Here is a 16,912-nt window from a genome sequence, read left to right as displayed (position 1 = left end):
AAGAATATATTTCAACTAAGGGAGTCATTTTAGGGTTTACAGGAGACTTGATTATATATGGGATTCCAGGTCCAAGGAGAGATCCCCAGATTGTTCTCTGGACAGAGGAGAGGGTGCCTGAACCAGCCTTGGCCCATAACCATACTGATGAATATTTTGCTTATCGCCGTAGATCCTTCATCTGGCGAAGGATGGCGATACAGAAGGATACCCACATTGGAGCAGCGGACTGACCCCCTCAAGGTCCAAATGAGGAGCAGAAGGAGGAAGAAAATGAAAAAGGAAATAAGGACTGCGAGGGATGCTATCACCCACTAATACAAGGGGACGGATCTACTGAGAGTTTACCAAAGCCAGTTGGACTGGGACTGAACAAGGACGTGATCTAACCAGATTCTCGGAATTTGGCTCGATTCTCTGAATGTGGCTGGCCTGAAGTCTTTCTGAAAATCCATTGACTATGACACTGGGACATGTTTCCTCTGCATATACTGGATTTTGGGGATCCAGTCTGTTTGGATACTCACCTTCCTGGACCTGGAGGGAGGGGGGAGGAACTTGAACTTCCCACAGGGCAGGAAACCCTGACTGCCCTAATGGACGAAGAGGGAGGAGGAGAGGGAGTGGGGGGGTGGGTGGGAGGGTGTTGGGTGGAGGGGCGGAAATGGAAACTTTTATAATTTAATAAAATTACTTTAAAAAAAAAAACACTGTAAGCAGTGCTGAATCAGGCCATCCCTGTAGGAGCTTAGAATAAAACAGTGCTGAGAGCAATGTGGAATACAGAGGTGCCACTCTGATGGTCTCAAGGGCAACAATAACAGCAGTTGGCTAGACACCATTCTTGTGTTAGATTGGTGGAGACAGTGATTGGTTTTTGCCCTTGCTCTGAGAATGTGTCAAAGGTTAAATTGAAGAATTTTGGACTAATGAAATTTCCGGAGGATACTTCATATCAGTCTAATATCGACTGTGTCAAGTTGTCGTTAGTGATGACTCTTATCCGATCCATAATAAAAGACAGTGAGTAGAGCAAAACCATAAAATGGACAGTTTATACCATTCAGTAAAATATCAGTTTTTTTTTAAAAAAAGGGATCAACAGAGCCAATAGAGGAAGGGAGACCTAAAACTATATGCATGCATACATATATAAAAAGTTTATACAATAGTAGAAGTGTCTATTTTATATGTACATATGTATTTATAGAGATCAAAATGAAATTATCAAGCAATAACTATTCATATGTTATCTTCTGAGTTTAAAGTAAAACAATTACTTTAAATATTATAAATTTTATATAATTTATATATTATATATTATAATTATAAAAGTATTAAACAACAATTCCTTCCTTCCTTCTTTCTTTCTTCTTTTCCTTTCTACTTCCTTCCCTCATCAACACCTCCCTTCTACTCTCTTCCTTTCTTCCTTTATTTGTCCACTTAGAGATATTGGTCTGTACATTGGTAAATCAGATATGAATATGCCTAATTCCTGTAAAATAATGCTCTGGGAGGGTGTATATGTGTTGTATATGAGTGTTATAACTTAGGATATGAGTGTACACATATGTACTATCACATACATAGAGCTACGATAGATTGTTTTATATCCTTCTCCATGAGTTTGAACCATTTTCTCTTGAGACAGAGTTTATCAAGGAACTGAGCATATGCTTGAAGTGTTATGTGTCCTATCATAAAGATATTTGTAACACTAAGATTAGTTTAGTGCCTCTATTCAATACACAAAGGAGATGTGGCCAACCTTATCCAACAGTAGAGGAATGGGTAATGAATATCTTGTACATATGTAAAATAGAATAACTTTGTTCAAACTGAAAAATGAAATCATAAAATTTGTCAGAAAAAGTTGAATATAGGATGTTTGTGTGAGGTCACCCAAATTTAGAAAGAAAAATATATGTACTTTTTCTCACATGCTGATTCTAGCCTGTCATGTATGCATATATTTTTTTGTAAATAAATGTATGTGTGGTTATAGAATAATATTTAGAAGGGAGAACAAGAAAAGGCAATAAAGATAAAAAGCCTACTGATGGAATATAATATAAGATACTTTCTAAAATTCCTTTAAATGATCTCTCACAGAATAGCACACCATTAATAAAAAATAAATCCTTAAAATGGAAGTGTACATATGTGATTCCATGAAGGTTTACCTTTCTGAGAAACCTGAATTTTAAATTATGCTACTGACTGAACTTTCCTGTGGGATATAGCTCTTTGTATGTACCATTAAACTTAATATACTTAACTACTGAATCAAGAATTTTAACTACTCAAATTGCGGTGTATGCAGGATGTTAAAATATGTTCAAATATTATATTGAAAACAAGACCTACAAAAACCACTTTATGTCTGAGCTTTTTAGTATTGTAAATTATTTTCTTTCTATTTAAATCTTCTCTAATTTAGTCTTTCTTTCTGCCATTCAAAAAGAAATATTCCAGTCATTTGAACTCATTTTTATCTATTTTTATTACTACTATATGATTCTAAATTGTATCATTGTCCAAGGATCAATATTCTTTGTTTAAAAATCAAAAACAGAAGTGAAAAAGCATATTTTAAGTGTCTACACCGCTCAGGAACTTCCTTCTCACTTATTTTTCAGTACTGCTTCCTCTTTTGTTTAGCTCCTTTCCTCCCTAAGGACAGCTCCAAGAATAAGCAAACATATCTATGACTGAAAAAGACAGACTAGCTATCTTGCTCTTGGGAATTTGCAAGAGAAACTCATAATCAAGACAAAAGGTGTTTGGATTTTAAAATATTTTCATGCCCCTTCCATGCTGTGCACTGCCTGCATCATGACCACAGAGGGATTTAGGTCTAGACTTGAGTTTGTTTTTGTCTCGACAACTTGACAGTTTAATAATTCAGGCTGTTTACATTCTCCCAAACACATGAGCCAAGATTATTATGCTTTTCTTTATTTCTATGACCTCTTCCTTTAAGATATTACATACTATAAGACTCAATGTCAGATCAATGGCCAATGATAACAGGAAGATTGTTTTTCATTTCCTGGATATTGTCATCTCTTAGAACAATGAGTGAATGTGGCAGGTGACATTCTTATGTACTGAATCTCTTCTGACGACAAGGAGACCTAGTGAATTTGTAGGGAGGTGAGGAAATGGGAAAGGAAGAATTTTAATCCCAAGAGTACAGGGCTGTTTTTGAAACCATAGAAAAATTATTATTCCAATAAACTCTTTTCACATTTCCAGTGATTTAAGATTGATAGTTTTACAAAAATCCTATAACATAACTGACCACAATATATTAACTCACACAATAAATAAAAATACTAAAAACTGGAATGAAAGTCATCCTTAAATATGCTATAAAGAGTTAAGTCATGTGATTAAAAGTATTATTTTACTCCAATTACATAAATGAAGTTAAGACATATATGTTTCCTTGCTTTGATACAGGCATGACAATTTAACACTTTACATAACACTATGGGATCTAACTTCGTTGCCCATTGACACCTTTGCTTTCTAATTAAATAAATAAAAGTCAGGATATTATAGGGATTCTTTTGGCAAAATCAAAATATTAGAAAAGCAATGCCCAGAATTGTGTACTGTAGTAAGGTTTTATTAGATTCATATATATGTGAGAAGAGCAATGAGGTTCAACTTAGCACATAAGCAAGAATAAATTAATGGAACAAGTCCACAGGTAAATGTAAGGATCTCTCCCTATACCACTGTATACGTCGTGGTCTTAAACACTACATAGCTCTTTTCAAAAAGTGATGTCTTTTCAGATTTTTTTTCTTCATTTGTCCATATCAGATACACTGTGAAGATTAAATAAATTATCTTTTTAAACTATCTACTGTAGATTTCACTATGTTCCTGGTGCCACAACCCTCCCTGCACTGAAGACACTTTATTCATGATGACCTCTATTTACTTTTAAAAGACTCTTCACTTTGTGATCCCACCGACATTTTTCTGTTATAAATTTCACACAAGTATTATTTTATGAAAAAATATCTTTATAAGAAAGTCAAATTGTCCAACAAAACTTATAAATGCTTTAGTACTTCTTCAAATTTTAGTAAGAGTTCTTTCACCAGATATTGATGGATTCTTTGTTTTTAATATAATAAATCTAAAAGAATCATTGGATGTAGACTATTTTCAGAGGGAAAACCCATTGGAAGTCATTCTTACTCCAATTTAGAAATAACTATAGGTTTTGTGCCATTGTATTGTCATCCAAGTTCCATTACATCCAAGTTAAATTGTTAATTCTGTAACAATTCATTTTCCATATATAAGTGAGAACAAATTATACTCATTTCAGGATTTCCTGAACTAAGACACTGCTCAGACAGTTCTGAATCTGTTGTTCAATAGATGCAAGCCATTTTAATCATACTTAACTAGTCCAGTTCCCTTTTAGAATGATAATCAAAATAGCAATTTTCTTTATGTAAAATGACCACTGTTCTCATTTATGAATCTTTGTTGCTAAATCTTATTTTATCCCTGAGTTAAACCTGAATCCAAGCATAACTAAATATGGTCAAGTTCAAAATTTGGTGTTTGACTTTTTACTTACTAAGCTGTTAGTTGAGTCACAATTTTAGCACAAGTGACTTCAGGCTTGAAATAAAGTTTTTTTTTAAGAACTTTTGTTTCAGCCATTTTATATTTAAACACAGTGTCTATACCCATAGTTCCCCAACCTCATCTTTTATTCATGCAGCCACCTTAATTCAGTCATGAGATACAAACTCTTTTGTTGGAAATGTGTTTCTTTTTTTATTCATGTTTTCTAATTTTGCTAGAGACAACTTCACTCTTAGCTCCTAAACTCTACTCTTATTTTACAATGATCTGTTATAAAAATCTACATTAGAGATAATCTCTGGGGCTATATATGAATATTTTACTATGCTCCATTTGACGGATGTGGAAAGTGAGACCCCACTGAGAAAAAGATTTCCCCCAGATAGGTTATCTACACGTGAATAGTAAGAATTACAACCAAAGATTATGTCTTATAAAGTTCAACTCACCAAATGATATTTACTTTGTGTTGTTTTGAATACTTCAGTTTATGTGTTACATTTTCATTTCCTCTATTATCTACTCGTAATTCAATTTGTAAGTTTTGTCTGATTTTGTTCATCTACCGCACATAAAATTTATTAATATCATTTCTTCTATTGTTACTCCTTGGATTTCTGATGTTCAATATCTACCTATGGAAAATGACTACTAGATTCCTTACAAATATAGATTAGATTACTGTCCCAAATTGCTGGGATTATGTTTATAGTACATTTAGTCATAGGCATTAATTTGATACAGACATCGATTCAAAAGAAATTGGCATATCTTTTCTCAAGTATCAGTCAAAATATCTTAAATAAAATTTATATCATTGTCACATTCTCTTGAGGTTTGGAATGACATAAAATAAAGAAGAAAGGGTCGTTGGCCCCTTCATTTTCTAAGTCTTTAGGAGTATTCTGACAGACATTTTGTCATTATCACTTAATGAAGAAAATATACCCTGCTTTTTAACTGTATCAAAATTATTGCCTTCTCTGAATAATAAAATCAATATAGTCTTTTTTGGTATAAAACCTCTATATCACCTTCCCCAAAAAAGTAATTACACATTCAACTCATTCTGATACTAGTCTATTGTAATTCACCTGGTCATCAAACCTCACATATTTAGAGAGCTGCAGAATAATATGATTCTCTGTCTCAGAAAAATTAGGATAACAGTCTCTAAATTGATGAAGTGATTTCTTAGATTGATTTCTAACCTTTCCATGCATGTGCATGTATCTATGAAATAAACATTAAAAAAAATGCTCAAATTTGCTGTGGGAGCTCCTTCTGCTCCTTCAACCAATAGCCTTTAAGATACCAGCCCACGTGGGTGTGGACTCTTATAAATGCAGCTGTAATGCATGTGCTTACTCTCTTGTTTTAGGCTCTTGTTTCTGGCTGCTAGAGTCTGTTCCTGTTCTCCTTTGGTGCCGAGGATTGCGATCTAGAACTGTGATCTGTATGTCTCCTCCAAGAAAATAACCCTCTATTACATGTAATTCTGAACTAGTGTGGGATTACATCTTCTGCCATCATTTGGCACCAAAATGTGGGGACCAGTCTACATTTTTGGGGATCTGTCTGCCAGCTGTGTGGCACACTGGGTACTGACTCTCCTGCCCATGATTCTAACCTGCTCTCAGATACAACAGGCTGCTGCTCATAGCTCCCCGGATTGTTACCCACATGCTGCTTCTCTGTGCATTACACATGAACCCACATTTCGCTCCCTGCCGTCCCCATGGTACACACAGCATGCAATTCGCACTGATGGAAAACTTGGTGTTTTCTCTTTATCTTGGGCCCCAACTCTCAAATCATTTGATCACCTTAATAACTGCTCTTAATTTGTTAAACAAAGCATTTTTTCAGTACCTAATTAAGCAATATGTACTGTTCACTACTGCTAGCATCTCTTGGCCATGTGGTTGCAACTGTGACACCTGTTGGCTGATAATGATTATTACACCTACTCAAATTCATTGTAATTGTCTTATACAGGTAAAATCTGAAAAACTACAAAAAAATCACTGATAACATCCAGGAGTTCAATAATTATTTTGCTTATACTATGGAAGAAATTCTGCAAGACTTATGCGATTTCCTTCCATATCCCTTAATTTGATTCTAGGTATTATTTTTGTTTTAAATACTATCTCATTAAAAAATGGTTCAATATTATGAAGAGGGATTGCATCAATTTGACAAAATTATCTGAAAGAATTTGTGCTGTTGAATCTAACTATCAAAATCTCTTGAAAGGTTATGATATGTCCAAGGATGAGACATTATCTTTACACGACAAGTTTCATACCTTGGAATCCTCAGTGAGGACATAAAAACAGAACATTGGACAGGAGATTCAAACTTTTATAAAGGCAAGTAATGGTGAATCAATCCCACACCAGCTAGGTTTTAAAGGAGATATTTATTTTGGGGGGAAAAACTTACATACACACAAACTGTCAGGAAAGGAGCCTAGTTGCGGGAGCAGGAGCTGGAACCAAGCATCAGAACCAAGAGGCCCAGCCGAGATTTGCCACTCTTTTCTAAAGAGAACTATACCACGCCCCAGTGGGCTCGTACTTCAGCAACTATTGGCTGAAGGAGCAGAAGGTACTCCCGCAGCACCTCCCTCTTTTTTTTTAAGTAAGAGAGTTCTAAGCCTATTTAGAAATTATATACAGTACAAATATCCTATTCTAACTAGCTTAAGTCTTGTATAATAATTGACTTGGCCAAGTCATGAAAGGAAAGTAGCTACCTTTATCTAGTCTTCAACCCCATAGAAGACCGAGGAGGGAAATAATGTTTCCTGAGTAATTAGGAAGTGCAATCAAAGAACTTCCAAAACATGCAGCAAATCACAGAGACAACTGGCTCCCTGAGCAATCACCAAAGACCTGTTTGCAGCGTTGAAGCAACCAACTTTGACTAAGGTCTAGAATAACTGACAGATTATTTTTATCAGGCAAGAGATTTTTCAAAACTATCTTACCCTGTTTTGGCAAGATTTAACAGTTCTATTTATCCATTTCCGGATTTTATCCATTTCCGGGTTTTAACAGGCAAGAGATTTTTCAAAACCGTCTTACCCTGTCTTGGTAAGATTCTGCTTATCCATTTCTGGATACAGTGTATTTGTCAGTAGTTGAGGTATGGGCAGTTCCTTACACAGAGGCTGGTTTTGTCAAGAAGACAAGCTCCAAGTGGAGTGTCTTTGGTGCTCAACTCTTTCTCGGGAATAGGTCGGTGTTGCCAGGAGTGATTGTGTCTCACTACACAGAACTCTAGAATTAAATTAAATTAATTTTCTACAGCTCCTCAAAGAGGTTGAAGACTATTTATACAGAATATAATCTCTATGTTTCTAATGAACCTGATTAGTCTAACCATAAATATGACAGACATAGATGACTATTGATCTACAATTCTTAATATGTATCTAATTTAAAGACTAAGAGAATAAACAACTGTGCAATAAATGAGGACAATGACCTCCAAATGTAAACAATAAATATCAGTATATAAACAATATGTAAGTATCTTAATCAGAGGTAATCTGATTTAGGTACACTGCAATATGGTATACATATATCGATACAATATATATCAATACATAAAAATGTTTTAAACAGGTAGAAGCATACATAATACAATATACAATATATTTTAACTTTGTATCCATATACAAAAATCTATGCTGATGTAATTATCTATAAACAATAACTCACAAATACCATTATTATCTATCCAATTTTCCCTTTTTTTCTTTTTCAAAAAGATCCCTGAGCTTATAAAATGTCTTTCGAACTCTCAACCATATACAATTATAATCAATCCCTAAATATTGTTCCTAAACCTGAGGACAAACTTTGCTGAGAGAGGAGACACTGTCTTCTAGAATTACTTCCAGTTGTCATGGGGGTGAGGTTCTTTCTGGAGGATCCTGTAAAAGTAAAATGATGGTTAAATTTCAAGATCAATGTCTTTTAAAATTGCAAACAGTCTCTGAGTATTTTGCGGAGGTCTGGCCAGAATGTTGTACAAGATGTGCACCATTTCAGCTAACCAAGTTGGAATCATCTGTGCAACTGATACCCGAAACAGGACTTTTAGTAGCACTATCAGTATCATGATGTCATATCAACTGATTGGAGTTGTCGTTATGGGGATCCCATCTTCTTCCTGGAAACTTCAAATGTCAGTGCAGGAAAAACTCATTGTTCATTGTGGAAAACTTAAACATTAATTATATAGACATATACAAACATATATTCAATGAAAGGTATGATAGACATATTCAATGAAAAGTGTGATAGATATGAAGAAAAGCAAAGATGTTTCCTAAACTCATATTTCTTTCTGTCTCATATCATGGCTCTTGACATAAGACAGAAACTCCAGAAACTCTGGGTTTTTCTCCTAACAACAGGCTTGGAACTAGAGAGGGACCAAGCCAAGAGTCCAACTCCAAAACCAGCTCTATAAATTCAGAAATACAATTTAGTATATTCCAGAGCTTCATACTCACAGAACCTATTCAGTTTTCTTGATAATCCATATTGGGTAGTTGGACCAATCTGTCAGTATTTCTCCATCTGTCAGTATTCAAACATCCAGGTTTCCTTGAATTTTTCAAAGATGAGTATTTCCTGTGGAGACAAGAACAGAACTCTGCCCCCATTCTATGTTTTTCTTACCACCTGTATGGTCATCATCATTGTAGATGCTGTCATTTCTTCTTTGCAAGAGTTTTCTTCTCTTCAAATCTAACCTTTATTAATTTTTCTTGTATCCACAATTTTTCTTCTCCTGTGGAAACAAGAGCAAAACCCCTTCCCCAATGTAGCACATCTCCTGGCTTCCATTGAGAGGTCAGCACATCCTTAATATAAACCGGTTGATTTAGTTCAGCAGACTTTTCCATTATCCAATGTCTTTCTGCTGCTGTTGTTCCCTTCTCATTAGCGTTAAGAAAATTCAAGGTTAATAAGGCATTATGTAATCTATTTCTGGGGGCATTTTCCACACCTTTCTGTTTATTTAACATATCCTTTATAGTGCGATTTGATCTTTCTATGACTGCTTGACCTGTAGGATTGTATGGTATACCTGTAACATGCTTAATATTCTAATAAGCAAAAAAATCGTTTCATTTTCCTAGACACATAAGCTGGACCATTGTCTATTTTTATTTGTGCAGGTATAGCCATAATGGCCATAACTTCTAATAAATGTGTGATTACTGATTCAGCCTTTTCTGAGCTTAAAGCAGATGCCCACTGAAAGCCTGAATAAGTGTCAGTAGTGTGATGTACATATTTTAATTTTCCAAATTCAGCAAAGTGGAACACATCCATCTGCCAGATTTCATTCCTTTGAGTACCCTTTGGGTTAGTCCCTGCAGGTATTGGTTTTTGGTTATATAAAGAGCAAGTAGGGCATCTCTTTACAATTTCCTTAGCTTGTTGCCGTGTAATGGAAAACACTTTCTTTAAACCTTTGCTATTGATGTGACTTCTTTTTATGAAATTCTGAGGCCTGCAACACGCTTCCAATCAATAATTGATCAATTTCTGCATTACCTTGTGCTAGAGGACCTGGCAGACCCGTATGGGACTGGATGTGTGTTATGTACATTGGGCAAAGCCTATTCCTGATTATGTCTTATACCTGTATAAACAATGAAGTCAACTCTGTATCATATGGTATAAATTCAGCAGTTTCAATATGCAAGATAACTCTTTCTGCATATTGTGAATCTGTAACAATATTAAGAGTTTCTTTAAAATCCCTTAGCACCATAAGAATGGCATATAATTCTGCCTTCTGGACAGAAGTATAAGGGTTTTGTTCCACCTTACTCAATTCATCTGATTTGTAATCAACCTTCCCTGATTTATTAGCATCAGTATAAAATGTATGGGCTCCAGTTATTGGAGCATCACATACAATTCGAGGAAGAATCCAAGAAGTTCTCTTTATAAGGTTAAGTCTACTGTTTTTTGGATAGTTGCTATTAATTTCACCCAAAAAAATTAGCACAAGCCCTTTGCCATTGTTCATTGTCTTCCCATAACTTTTTTATTTCTTCAGTAGTGAAAGGCACTATAATTTCTGCTGGGTCTATACCTGTTAGTTGACGAAGTCTCAGTTTACCTTTTATAATTAATTCAGAGACCTTTTCTCATAAATTTTCAATTTTTTACTTGGTTTGTGTGGTAAAAAGATCCATTCTAAAATAGTATCTTCCCTCTGCATTAAAATTCCCGTAGGAGAAATTCTGGAAGGCAATATGACTAGAATGCAACTAAGATTTAGATCCACCCTATCTACATGTGCCTCCTGTAATTTTTCCTCAGCCATCATCAGTTCCTTTTCTGATTCAGCTGTTAATTCTCTGGGACTATTCAAATCTTTGTCACCATTTAAGGTTTTGTTTAAATGAATTATTAGATCAGGTGTTATCCCAACAGCCGGTCGTAGACTGGAAATGTTGCCTAACAATCTCTGAAAATCATTAAGAGTCCGTAACTGGTCTCTTCTAATTTGTGCCTTTTGTGTCCTAATTTTCTGTAAACCTATTCTGTAACCTAGGTAATTAACAGAATCTCCTCTTTGAATCTTTTCAGGAGCAATTTGTAATCCCCATTTAGGCAAAATTATGTTTATTTCCTCAAACATTCTTTCTAATGTATCTATGTTTGAATCGGTTAGCAAAATGTCATCCATGTAATGGTATATTATAGATTTAGGGAATTGCTTACCTATTATTTCCAATGGCTGACTTACAAGTATTGACACAGGTTGGGGATATTGAGCATTCCCTGTGGAAGGATAGTCCACTGGTATCTCCTAGTAGGCTGGGAGTTATTTTAAGTAGGTACTGTGAAGGCAAATTTTTTTCTATCCTTTTCTTGTAATGGTATGGTAAAGAAGCAATCCTTCAAATCAATAAGTATAAGAGGCCATCCTTTGGGTAACAGAGAAGGCAGAGGAAGTCCAGACTGTAGAGGGCCCATAGGTTGAATTACCTTGTTGACAGCCCTTAGATCTGTCACCATTCTCCATTTGCCAGATTTCTTTTTTACAACAAACACAGGATAATTCCAAGGGTTAGTGGACTCCTCAATATGTTGAGCATCTAATTGCTCCTGTACCAATTGTTCTAAAGCCTGCAATTTATCTTCAGCTAAAGGCCATTGTTTAACCCATATTGGCTTTTCAGTTAGCCATTTTAAAGGTAGAGCTGTAGGTACCTCTAAAGGTTTGCTAGTTGTTTTATGTTCTTGTACAGGCTGAATGGCTGGTGGCCTTTGTGCATAGTACTTTATTACATCCTTCCCAGAATCATGACTTCCTGAGACTGCAGGAATGTTAATCTGAATATTCCATTGTTGTAGCAGGTCATGTCTCCATAAATTTATTGCAATATCAGCTGCATATGGCCTTAACTTTCCTCTTTGACCCTCTGGCCCAATACAGTGAACCCATCTCGTGCTTTGTTTAACTTGAGATATGGTTCCAATTCCTAGTAATTGAACATCTGCTTCTTGAAGAGGCCAATTTGCATGCCAAAATTCTGGAGTGATGATACTCACATCTGCTCCTGTGTCTATCAAGCCAACAATCACAATTCCATTTATACGTACTCTCAGCTTTGGTCTCTGACCATTTATAGAAGTTTGCCAAAATACACGTTTCTTATTTCCTAATTGAATTTCTGACTTAACCTCCAAATTTGCATCATTTAGAACCTTATGATCTTGTACAGAGCTTCTAGAGCTTTTAATTTTCCTGGTGTGACATGTCCTCCATGGTTACTGGGAATGACTGGGACACTTTAGACTTGGGGGCCTAAGAGAGGCCCCTCAGGGAGTTTCCCAATGGTATCGGGTTGCCTTGTCTGTCTGTTGTTGATCTGCACTCATTCATCAAATGTCTTCCTTTACCACACCTCCTACATATACCTGAAGGCCGAGGTTTCCTATTCCTGCCATTCCCAGATGAAGTGTTATTCCTAGAAATACCTTGCCTGCAATCCCTTTTGAGATGTCCAAATTTACCACAATTAAAACATTTGGCAGGTTGATGTCCCCTCATCACTTTGGAAATCGCTTCTGCTACCCAAGATTCGTCATCGTAATTAAAGGTCTGAAAATTCATGGTATGCCGGATCCATTCATCCATAGGTGCTGATCTAGACCTTAAAGGCCCAATTATCTTTTTGCATTCTAAGTTTGTATTTTCAAAAGCCAGTGATTCAAGAATTAGTCATCTAGCTTCTGGGTCTGCTATTCCTGTGTTCAGAGCATTAATTAGTCTTTGCAAAAAGTAAGTATAGGTTTCTCCCTGTCCCTGCCTAACCCTAGTATATGACTCTACCTTTCTTCCTGGCTCTGGTAATCTACCCCAGGCATTTAAATCTGCCTTGTGGCACAGAGACAATACTTCATCATCATAAAGAGCTTGGACCTGTGGATCAGTGTAAGCATCTATGCCAAGAATTTGATCGTGTGAGACCTCCACACCTTTTGTTCTTCCTTGCTGTTCCATTTGTTTGTATTCTTCCTTGAAATACACTCCAAACATCAAGGAAGGTCCATCTTCGAGGACCGCTAAAGCTAACTGTGAGAAATCATGGGGGATAGCCTTGACATTATAAGCCCAAGTCCTTATCATTTCCTTAACAAATGTAGAGTGCAAGCCATAATTAGCAACAGCTTGCTTAATTTCCTTTAGGTCATTCATTCCTACTGGCATCCATCTAGATTCTTTGGCTCCCTTTGAGCCTTTAGAAGTTGATGCTTCATCAGAATAAATTGCAGGGTATGTCACTAAAACCCTGGGTAAGCCAGTTCTAACAGGTGGTGGTGGCGGCATTGTATCCTGGCCTTGTGTCTTCTTACCCGGATCATCAGTTCCAATAATTTTTTCAATCATTTCAAATCTTTGTATCATCGTCCCTCTTAAATCCTGAATCTCCTGACCTGCATGTATTTCTAATGATTTCACTAATGTATCAATTTTTTGATCCCCATTCTGCACATGTGATACCAAGGTCTTAATGGTTTCTTTCAAAGATAACATCTCCTACTTAAACTGCACCTGGATATCATGTAAATTGCCATCCAGGAGGTATATTCTGTCTGTTACCTTATTAACACTCTGTGATAGCTTTTCAAAGTCAAATTCAACAGATTGGATCCTTTCAGGTAATTTCCTAGTACCCTTAGATAAGGAGTCAATTTTGCCTATCATAGTATGAATCCTTTCAATTAATGTCACATATTTCCACAATGATATGACATTAAGAAGAAAACTAAAACCTAATAATCAGTAAATTGAGGTACTTCCATAGGCATATAGGCCACTTGTGATTTCTACCAAAGTGGCAGCAAAAGCTGCAGCTAGAGTCCCATTAAAAAAGAAATCTGCTGGGCCCTTTGTCTCCTGGGTCCTGGGAAGACCAGCTAGCCCTGTTGCACTGCTGAGGATCTCTTCCCAGAGAGGTGAGTGGGTGCTCGCCTGGGCGGCCTGCCTGTCCAGGAAGAGAGCACAGCCCCTCCCCCCTCAGCTTCTGCGACAGTGTCTTCGGTGTTCCACGGGACCCCTCCCTGCCCCCACTACTGCTGTCCCTTTATCTCCTGGGTCCTGGAAAGACCAGCTAGCCCTGTTGCAGTGCTGAGGAGTTCTACCCAGAGAGTGCTGAGGAGCTCTATTGAGAGAGTGCTGAGAAGTCCTACCCAGAGAGTGTTGAGGAGTTCTATCCAGAAAGTGCTGAGGAGTTTTATCCAGAGAGGAGAAGATGGGCAGGCACCAATGCAAGAATTCCTCCAACAACCTGAAAGGCAACATGACAACTCCAGAATCCAGGGAGCTCAAAACTAGAAGAATTGAACACCCTACTCCAGAAGAAATAGAAGAAATCGACTCTAAGCAGATCTTTATGAAAATAATAGAGGAACTTAAACAGGAGGTGAAAATCTGCCATAAAGAAATGGAAGATAAATATAACAAAAAGATTGAGGAAATGAGTAAAGAAATGGAAGAGAAATATACCAAAAAAGTTTGAAGAAATGAGTAAATTCGTAAATGAAATTCTGGGAAACCAAGAAAAAACAATCAAACAGGTAATGGAAACAGTTCAAGATTTGAAAACTGAAATGGAGTCAATGAAGAAATCACAAACCGAGAGCCGGCTGGCTATGGAAAATCTAGGTAATTGAACAGAGACTTCAGAAACAAGCATAACCAACAGAATACAAAAGATAGAAGAAAGAATCTCAGACTCTGAGGACACCATAGAGAAATTAAACACTCTGACCAAAGAAAACTGCAAATCCAACAAATTCTCATCAAAAAACATTCAGGAACTGTGGGATACAATAAAAAAACCAAATCTAAGAATAATAGGAGTGGAAGAAGGAGAAGAATTGCAGATGAAAGGTCCAGAAAATATACTCAACAAAATTATAGAAGAAAACATTCCCATCCTACAGAACGATATTCCTAGGAAGGTTCAAGAAGCATACAGAACACCGAATAGACTGGATCAGAAAAAAACATCCCCTCGACATATAATAATCAAAACACAAAGCATTCAGACTAAAGAAAGGATATTAAGAGCTGCAAAGGAAAAAGGTCAAGTAACTTATAAAGGTAAACCTATCAGACTTACACCAGACTTCTCTATGGAAACCATGAAAGCCAGAAGGTCGTGGATAGAGGTACTGCAGAAACTAAGAGACCATGGAGGCAAGCCCAGACTACTATACCCAGCCAAGCTATTGTTCACTATCAATGGAGAAAACAAAATATTCCAGGATAAAAATAAATTTAAACAATATGTAGCTCCTAATCCAGCTTTACAGAGAATATTAGAAGGAAAATCACAACCCAAGGAATCCAACATTCCCAACACTGCCTACAATAACTCAGACATCTAGTGACCCTTCACAAGCACAACTCAAAGAAGGAAAACACATACACTCTACTGACAAAATTCAACACCCATTTATGATAAAGGTGTTGGAGAGACTGGGGATACAAGGATCATACCTAAATATAATAAAAGCAATATACAGCAAGCCGACAGCTAACATTAAAGTGAATGGAGAGAAACTCAAAGCCTTTCCACTAAAATCAGGAACACGACAAGGCTGTCCACTCTCTCCATACCTCTTCAATATAGTGCTTGAAGTTCTAGCAATAGCAATAAGACAACATAAGGAGATCAAGGGGATTTGAATTGGAAAGGATGAAGTTAAACTTTTGTTATTTGCTGACGATATGATAGTGTACATAAGTGACCCCAAAAACTCTACCAAGGAACTCCTACAGCTGATAAACACCTTTATTAATGTGGCAGGATACAAGATCAACTCCAAAAAATCAGTGGCCCTCCTATATACAAAGGATAAAGAAGCAGAGAGGGAAATCAGAGAAACATCACCTTTCACAATAGCCACAAATAGCACAAAATATCTTGGGGTTACTCTAACCAAGGAAGTGAAAGATCTATTTGACAAGAACTTTAAGTCTTTGAAGAAAGAAATTGAGGAGGATACCAGAAAATGGAAAGACCTCCCCTGCTCTTGGATTGGGAGAATCAACATAGTAAAAATGGCAATTCTACCAAAAGCAATCTATAGATTCAATGCAATCCCCATCAAATTCCCATCAAACTTCTTCACAGACCTTGAGAGAACAATAATCAAGTTTATATGGCAAAGATAAAAACCCAGGATAGCCAAAACAATCTTATACAACAAAGGAACTTCTGGAGGCATTACCATCCCTGACTTCAAACTCTTTTACAGAGCTACAGTATAGAAAACAGCTTGGTATTGACAAACCTATGAACACCTAATTTTCGACAAGGGAGCTCAAGGTATACAATAGAAGAAGGAAAACATCTTTAACAAATGGTGCTGGCATAACTGGATGTCAACCTGTAGAAGAATGAAAGTAGATCCATATCTATCACCATGTACAAAACTCAAGTCCAAATGGATTAAAGACATCAACATCAATCTGTCCACTTTGAACCTGATAGAAGAGAAAGTGGGAAGTAGTCTACAAGATATAGGCACAGGAGGCCACTTCCTAAGAAGGAACACAGTAGCACAGACAATAGGAGAAACAATGAATAAATGGGACCTGCTGAAACTGAGAAGCTTCTGTAAAGCAAAGGACACTGTCAGTAAGACAAAAAGGCTGCCTTCTGACTGGAAGAAGATCTTCACGAACCCTTCATCAGACAAAGGTCTGATCTCCAAAATATACA

The sequence above is a fragment of the Myodes glareolus genome, chromosome 3 (assembly GCF_982192425.1).
Source record: "Myodes glareolus chromosome 3, mMyoGla1.1, whole genome shotgun sequence".
Classification (NCBI taxonomy): Eukaryota; Metazoa; Chordata; class Mammalia; order Rodentia; family Cricetidae; genus Myodes; species Myodes glareolus.
Note: the sequence above shows the minus strand (reverse complement) of the source record.